General features: G+C 42.6%; 1 long non-coding RNA gene across 2 annotated transcripts; it reads right to left on the reverse strand.

Annotated features, from left to right (window-relative positions):
- Positions 1-321: 321 nt before the first annotated feature.
- LOC140594693 (uncharacterized) lies at positions 322-7,973 on the reverse strand. 2 transcript variants are annotated; one of them, XR_011995808.1, is made up of 3 exons: positions 7,866-7,973; positions 7,427-7,461; positions 322-919 (listed from the first exon to the last, which is right to left on the reverse strand). It is a non-coding gene; the product is annotated as an uncharacterized lncRNA (long non-coding RNA). The 2 variants fall into 2 exon arrangements; XR_011995807.1 differs by lacking the exon at positions 7,866-7,973 and having other exon boundaries at positions 7,427-7,554.
- Positions 7,974-8,852: the final 879 nt, after the last annotated feature.

Here is an 8,852-nt window from a genome sequence, read left to right on the forward strand (position 1 = left end):
GGTACTCAATAAAACACAGAAAAAATAGAGAGGTAGCATAGTATAGAATGATGGATAACAACATAGTGGTTAAGAGGGCTGCTTGAGACTTGGGTGACTCAGTGGTTGAGCATCTGCCTTTGGCTCAGGTCATGATCCCAGGGTCCTGGGATCAAGTCCCACATGAAGCTTCCTACAGGGAGCCTGCTTCTCCCTCTGTCTGTGTCTCTACCTCTGTGTGTGTGTGTGTGTGTGTGTGTGTGTGTGTGTGTGTGATGAATAAATAAATAAAATCTTTTATTTTTTATTTTTTTTAAATAAAATCTTAAAAAGGGGCGGGGCTGCTTGGGTTCTAATCTTTATTTTTTAGTAGATGTGTGCACTTGGGTAGGTGAATTTTACAGAGTTTTCTGTGTAAGGTGGGGCCATACTGGTGCCTCACTCCCCGGGTTTAATGTATGAATATACGAAACAGGCTCAGAACAGTAGGTGACACTAGCGAATTATGAGGAATGATCCTTGCTTGACTATTAGTAGTATTCCATACAGGCTCTAGTAGCGATGACGTCAGTGGCTCACTCTTCCAGCTCTTCCTCACGTCGTTGATCATTACTGTTCCTTCTTGGCCTCCTTTCTCTGACCTTCACCCCTTAAACACCGGTGTCTCCTGAGCATTTTTCATTTCTTACATTCTCTTTGAGTGAACTCATGGTTTTAACTACTACCCAGGCTGAAGACTGCCCCAAACCGCACTGTTCCCCGGGGCCTCAGACTCTTGGATCCAACTGCTTTGAGCATTTCCATTCTAATTACTTGTTAGGTGATATGACTCACTGAAGTGTGGGTTCCTCAAGGGCAGGGATAATTTTCTTGGTTATCTTTCTTTCCGCTTTTCCAGAGGAGGTGCTCTCAAAAGGCGTACTTTGTAGGTGTTCACAGCCTAGTGAAGGGAAACAGACAATAAATAAATTACTAGAATAGGTCTGTTGGTGACAAGTGCCATTGAGCAGGACAAAGAGAAGATAGAGCTGGGAGAGACTGAGGTGTGATCATTTATAAAGATGGCCAGGGAAGCCCTTTGGATATATTTTTTAAAGATTTTATTTATTTATTCATGAGAGACACAGAGAGAGGCAGAGACATAGGCAGAGGGAGAAGCAGGCTCCCCGTTGAGCTGGGAGCCTAATGTGGGACTTGATCCCAGAACCCTGGGATCAAGACCTGAGCCAAAGACAGATGCTCAACCACTGAGCCACCCAAGGGCCCCAAGACCTTTGGATATTTGAACAGAGTGCTGAAGAACTGATGATGTCTGAGGAAAGAGTGGTTAGATACCAATCTCAAGTGTTAACAGCCTGTGGTGGGGAGTGTTCAGGGAGCAATGAGGGGGCCAGTGTGGCTGATATAAAGGTGGCTGAAGGGTATGGGAGTTGGACATGAGGGGAGCAAAGGAAAGGGGGGGATTTTCAGATTATACAGGGACTTGAAATGAGATGACAGATCATTGGAGGGGTTTCTAAAGAGAAGATTGACAAAATATGACTCAGAATTTGGAAGGATGGCTCTGACTGTGGTAGAAGAATACACAAGAGGGAGGGGCACCTGGCTGGCTCAGTCCATGGGGCACGTGACTCTTGTTGGGGTTGTGAGTTCAAACCCGATATTGGGTGTTGAAGTTACTTACAAAGAAAATCTTAAAAAAAAAAAAAAAAAGAATAGACAAGAGGGAAGCAACAGTTGAAGCAGGGAAATCTGTTGGAAGTTATTTCAGTGGTCCAGGTGACAAGATGATAGGATCTTGGCCTTGATTGGTAGTGTGGGCATGATGAGAAATGGTCAGATTCAGGATATATTATGGAGATCGAGTGAGAATTTGCTGATGTATTAAGTGTAGGGCTTGAGGGACCCCTGGGTGGCTCAGTGGTTGAGCATCTGCCTTTGGCTCAGGGTGTGATCCTGGAGTCCTGGGATCGAGTCCCACATCAGGCTCCCTGCATAGAGCCTGCTTCTCCCTCTGCCTGTGTCTCTGCCTCTCTGTGTGTCTCTCATGAAAAAATAAATAAAATATTCTAAAAAATAGTGTAGGGGGGATCCCTGGGTGGCTCAGCAGTTTGGTGTCTGCCTTCGGCCCAGGGCATGATCCTGGAGACCCAGAATCGAGTCCCACGTCGGGCTTCCTGCATGGAGCCTGTTTCTCCTTTGTCTGTGTCTCTGCCTCTTTCTCTCTATCTGTGTCTCTCATGAATAAATAAATAAAATATTAAAAAATAAATAAATATAAACAAAAAATAGTGTAGGGCTTGAGAGAAAGAGAAGAAGTGAGGATGAATGGATAAGTAAATGAATAAGTGAATTGGATGGATATATATATATATGGAGATACACACACACACACACACACACACACACATACACATTCATTATAGAGTGACGGATTACAAGGGCTACCTAGGTCAGAAAGAAATAAATGAGGGATGTGTGGGTGGCTCAGTGGTTGAGCATCTGTCTTTGGCTCAGGGTGTGATCCCGCAGTCCTGGGATTGAGTCCTGCATCAGGCTCCCCTCAGGGAGCCTGCTTCTCCCTCTGCCTATGTCTCTACCTCTGTCTCTGTGTTTCTCATAATAAATAATATCTTAAAAAAAATAAATGAGAAAAATTATTTAATGACAGTGCAGCCAAGTTTCTGAAAAGAATATCTATACTCACAGCCTCCAGTTCCGTACCATCTTCCCTAGGTGCTTCAAACCACTGTCATCTGCCTTCCACTCTCATTGAAACTGCTGACACAAACAACCCCAGTGACTTTCAGTTTGCTAAAACAAATGGAGATCTTTTTGTTATGTAGTTCTTGGTCTTTTTGCAGTATTGTTGAACTTCTGGAAGTTCTCCCGCCTTGGTACCTGACCCCCCACTCCTTCCTTCCTGCCTTCCCCCCATTTCTCTAGACTTTCTATCTCAAACCCCTGCACTGGCTTCTTTTCACATATCCATCTTCAGTGTGGGTGTTTCTCAGAGTTATGTTGTTTTCTTTTTTTTAAGTTTTTATTTTAATTTTTTTATTTGACAGAGCAAGTGAGCAAGCACAAATGGGGGAGGGGCAGAGGGAGAAGCAAGCTCCCCACTGAACAGGGAGCCCTATACAGGACTCAATCCTGGGACTCAGGGATCATGACCTGAGCCAAGGGCAGACACTTAACCAACTGAGCCACCCAGGCGGCCCTCTCAGTTATGTTCTTAGCCCTCTTTTCTTTTCAGTATTTCATTCATTTATTTAAATACTTACTGAATCCACCTGAAACTATGTCACATTGTGTGTCAACTATACTTAAAAACAAACAAACAAATTATTGCTTGCTTATTAAATTCCAGGTACAGGGCAGCCTGGGTGGCTCAGTGGTTTGGCACTGCCTTTGGCCCAGGGCATGATTCTGGAGACCAGGGTTCGAATCCCACATCAGGCTCCCCGCATGGAGCCTGCTTCTCCCTCTGCCTGTGTCTCTGCCGTTCTCTGTTTCTCTGTGTGTCTGTCATTAATAAATAAATAAAATATTTATAATTAAAAAAAAATTCCAGGTACAGTTCTGGGTGCTTGGGAAATAGTAATAAACAATGGAAAAATGCCTGCTTTTCCCCATGGAGCTCACCCACTCTTCCCAAGCAACCTCACCTCATACTCAAGTCCCCAGACGCCCAGACATGTCTGTGACTTCCAAGTTTACATCTCCAGCACTACTCACTTTTAATTTTTATTTATTTATTTTTAAGTTTTTATTTAAATTCCATTTAACATACAGTGGAATGTTAGTTTAATTTTTTAATTTTAGATACATTTCCACTACTGTGTCCTTAAACTGAATTCCTCTTTACATTGAAGTCTGCTTCTCTCTGTATCACCCTTTCTTTTTTTTTCAAGATTTTATTTATTTATGCCTGAAAGACACGCAGAGAGAGAGGCAGAGACATAGTCAGAGGGAGAAGCAGGCTTCCTGTGGGGAGTCCGATGTGTGACTTGATCCCAGGGTCCTGGGAAGGCAGACACCCTGAGCTGAAGGCAGACACTCAACCACTGAGCCACCCAAGTACCCCTGTATCACCTCTTCTAATGGCACCACCATGCAATAACAATTGCTCGTTTTTCTTCAGAATTCCTGCAATAGTTCCCAATCTAATCATCCTGTGCTACAAAGGCTGAACTTCCTAACCTGAAAATTAAAACATATTTTAACAAATACTTAAAATATTTTAATAATTCCCTATCATCTTCAAGATCCTTCATTATTTGGTCCAAATTTCCCTCATGTCTTACCTCCAAACACACCTCCGATTCCTTGCGTCCTTGCCTTACTGAGCTTGAATTTTTTTGTATAGCCGTATTTTGGTGTATGTTATTCCCTGGTTTCTTTCATTCATTCATTCATTCATTCATTCATTCGAGACACACAGAGAGAGAGGCAGAGACAGAGGCAGAGGGAGAAGCAGGCTCCATGCAGGGAGCCTGATGTGCTACTGGAGCCCCGGACTCCAAGACCACGCCCTGGGCCGAAGGCAGGCTCTAAACCGCTGAGCCACTCAGATGTCCCTGTTATTCCCTGTTTAAAACGTCCTTCTTGGGATCCCTGGGTGGCGCAGCGGTTTGGCGCCTGCCTTTGGCCCAGGGCGCGATCCTGGAGACCCGGGATCGAATCCCACATCAGGCTCCCGGTGCATGGAGCCTGCTTCTCCCTCTGCCTGTGTCTCTGCCTCTCTCTCTCTCTCTCTGTGACTATCATAAAAAAAAAAAAAAAAAAAAAAAAAAAAAAAAAAACGTCCTTCTTGGGACACCTGGGTGGCTCAGTGGTTGAGCATCTGCCTTTGGCTCAAGTCTGATCCTGGGATCTGGGAGGGTGTCTCTTATGAATAAATAAAATCTTTTTTAAAAATGGGGAATGGATAGGGAGAGATCTCTGAAGAGTAGAAAGGAAGAGAATCAAGAGCAAATATAAAAAGATAGTCGGTGGGCAGCCCGGGTGGCTCAGCGGTTTAGCACCACCTCCAGCCCAGGGTGTGATCCTGGAGACCCTGGATTGAGTCCCACATTGGGCTCCCTGCATGGAGCCTGCTTCTCCCTCTGCCTGTGTCCCTGCCCCCCTCTCTCTCTCTCTTACTCATGAATAAATAAATAAAATCTTAAAAAAAAAAAAAAAGATAGAAAGAATGTCCTAAATGTTTCCTTCTAGGGCAAGAGAAAGGAAGGAAGTGGACAGTTAGAAGCAGATCAGTTTGAGGTGAAGAATAAGAAATTGAAGGTGTCCATGCTGGACAGTTTCTACTTTCTCCTGACGTAGTAGCTAAGATATAGCTCTTTTCTGGAAGGCTTGTGTGTGTGTGAAGCTTCGTGACAGGTTTTTTGAATCTCACCTTTCATACCTGCAAAACACTTGATTCTATTCTCTGTTCTGTAAACATTATCTCTTGCAAAGTTGTAAGAACCAAGGAGATAATGTAGGATAGGGCTTTGCTCTGTAGATAAGTAGCAATGGACCTGATGATTATTACTTAAATATGAGTTGAAATCCATGCAGGTGAAACCTGCTAAATTCCAAAGCCCCTCCCACTTTATCACCCCTTTTCATTCTATGTATTGTCAGTGCGGCAGTCACTAGAATTGGAGACACTGTTTGCCTCCAAGTTACTTTGAAAAAATTCCCTAGACCTAACATTACCAAGTGATTTATTTTCTTTCTTTCTTTCTTTCTTTCTTTCTTTCTTTCTTTCTTTCTTTCTTTCTTTCTTTCTTTCTTCTTTCTTTCTTTCTTTCTCTTTCTTTCTTTCTCTTCTTTCTTTTCTTTTCTTCTTTTCTTTTCTTTTCTTTTCTTTTCTTTTCTTTTCTTTTCTTTTCTTTCTCTTTTACTAGCGCGGGGGGTGGGGGGAAGAGTAATATACCCTCACTGAGATGTCTAGCATTCTTTTGAGTCATGCTTAAAGTCTAAATGGTCTAAAATTGGTTTAGGATTCCTTTCAGCCACCAATGCTAACTTATCTTAGGCTAACAAGACTAGAGTTCAGTAGATTTAATTTAGAACAAATTTTTATCTGTAGATGGGATGGAAAATCTAGGTGAGGATTAAGGTCATGGCCAAGGTACAAAAGGAGGAGGAAGTCTGAGTTAATTATAACCTAGGTTCTGCAGTCTTAATTCCAGGAAGCTGTCCTTTAGCTAGGTGGACAACTTGTTGATTGAAGAATATTCTCAGAGGAGCTAGATGCTACCAGTTCCTGAATTCTGAGATGAATTTCCACAAGTGAAGGTGTGAGTAGTGAAAGACTTGATTTTCTTGTCAGTTGAAGAAGTCCTTTGAGTCAATGAGCATTTGGTTATTGTCTCTCCAGCAATCATGACTGGCCTGGAAGATTTCCCAAAGGTTATCTTTCTCAAGGTCAGTTGGGTAAGGTTGCTTTGACATGTTTTTGAATCTCATTACAATGCATGCATTGTGTTTAGTTGTTTATTCCCAGACTCTTTTGGTAGATAACTAAAGTAAAAAAACCCAAATCTCCAAAACCCATGAGAATATAACCATCATTGCACAAGGTAAAGATCTTATAATCTCTAATGCAAAATGTAAGCCTGAATTAAAAGCTACATTTAGGGGCCTCAGGTTGGAGGGACAAGCAAGCTCCTAACTGAGCAAGAAGCCTGATGTGGAGCTTGATCCCAGGACCCTGGGATCATGATCTGAGCCAAAGGCAGATGCTTAACTTACTGAGCCACCCAGGTGCCCTAATCTTTAAAAAAGATTTATTTGAAAGAGAGAGTGCACTATACTTGCACACCTGCAAGTTGGGGAGGGGGGGAATTTCAAGCTGAGTCCTCACTAAGCACGGAGCCCTACGCGAGTCTCAATTTCAAGAGTCAGAAGCTCAACTGACTGAGCCACCCAGCCACCCCTAAAAGCTACATTTATTAATGTCTTTCATATGTGAAGTCATGTGAGCTTCTGATTTCAAGTTTAAAAACTAAGAACTTATTTTGAACCATTATGGATAGAGATTGCGTAATTAATTATGATCACTGGTTAATTTAACTTTTAAGATGCTTAGGATTAGGTTTTAGCCTCTTTTTAGTCTTATTCTCTTTATTTTGAGCCCTATTCACACCTAGCCAACTCCATTGCTGACAACCCAGGAAAAATCGTCATGTCTGGGGCTCTGATGCAAATTATACACTAGGAATTATCATCTACTCCTGCTAGAGTTTAACTGGAGTGTCTCACATGTGGGTTACAATTCAGATGTCAGTAAGTTTCTGAATAAAAACATAAAAAGCAAACCATCCCCTTCCCCACTACTGCCCCTCACGGTGCAATAAGCAACTTAAATATTCCAGCGTAGGGAGGATGTGGTTAGGGTTAGGAAACCAGGAATCAAGTCCTGCATTCCAGTCCTCTCTGCTCCTGACTCACTCACCTCAGGCAAATGGTTCCACTTCATCTCATCTTGCCCTGCAAAGTGAGGAGAGTAACATTCTGTTTCAAATCTAAGACGGGTGGCTTCTGTTAACCTGCAAGAGGTCTTTGCTATAGTAGAGATGGACAAATAAGGAAAACATGCAGCTATAGATACCATCTTAAGAGAGATAAGAGATGGGTTTTGTCGCTGATTTGTGTTCTGTGCACTGATAACTCTGTGAGCTTATTATTGAGTCTTTACAGGCAGCTTTCTTCTGGGATGAAGAGTCAGATGGTGATGGTAGAGCAAACAAAGTCAAGGGTTCCAAATCAAGGGCCATTTGGCTTCAGTATTTAGTCTCAGTGCAGTGGGGGGTAAAATTTGGAGCCTTGGGGTGAGATGGGAAATAGTTTCCCCCCATGTCGTAGTAACACGGGTATCACATAATAAAACATACTTCTTTCCGGGGCACCTGGGTGGCTCAACAGTTGAGTGTCTGCCTTCGGCTCAGGGCGTGATCCTGGGATCTGGAATTGAGTCCCGCATCGGGCTCCCTGCAAGGATCCTGCTTCTCCTTCTGCCCGTGTCTCTGGCTGTCTCTCTCTGTGTGTCTCTCATGAATAAATAAATAAATCTTTTTTTTTTTTTTTTTAAAAAGCATACTTCTTTCTACTAGCATATTCAAGGCAGACAAAACCCTAACAGGATCCAAGGTAAAGCAGTCATGATCAAAACACCACTTCTGACTTAATATTTATTTGGCTGATATCATTTGTTTGTTTGCTTAACCAATCCTGGGCTTACATGGCTTTCATTCCATTCCTCCACCCACCTGAAGGTCACTAAAATTGGTAACTAATTGCCTATCATCACCTTAGAATTCACTGTTATCTCAGAATTATATTTATTCACTTGTTCCATTAAGTTCCCTACCCCCTTGAGACCCAGAATGAGATGACATCAAGGTAAAAATGCAGGCTGTCCTTAGGGACAACAATAGCTATTTTAACAAGTAGGCTATAATTCAAAACGGCACAACAGTGTTTTAATTGCTTTTGGATTTGACAACACTGGAATGCATTGAAGCTTGGAGCCCCTGAAGATAACCTGTCTTACTTTGTGTAAGTATTCAACATATAATTCTTATAAAAACTCCATCCATAGCATAGGTTGCATGTATAAGCCGAATGAGGAAAAGTGTGGGGTTATAAATCTGCATATGGGGGTGCCTGGGTGGCTCAGTGGTTGAGCGTCTGCCTTAGGCTCAGGGCACGATTCCAGGATCCAGGGATCAAGACCCCATTGGGCTCCCTGCGGAGAGTCTGCTTCTGCTATATCTCTGCCTCTCTCTCTGTGTCTCTCATGAACTAATAAATAAAATGTTAAAAAATAAATAAGTCTGCATATGATGTACTTCTATCAGTTCTACTAAGGATATAAATCC

The sequence above is a fragment of the Vulpes vulpes genome, chromosome 12 (genome assembly GCF_048418805.1).
Source record: "Vulpes vulpes isolate BD-2025 chromosome 12, VulVul3, whole genome shotgun sequence".
In the NCBI taxonomy this organism is placed as follows: Eukaryota; Metazoa; Chordata; class Mammalia; order Carnivora; family Canidae; genus Vulpes; species Vulpes vulpes.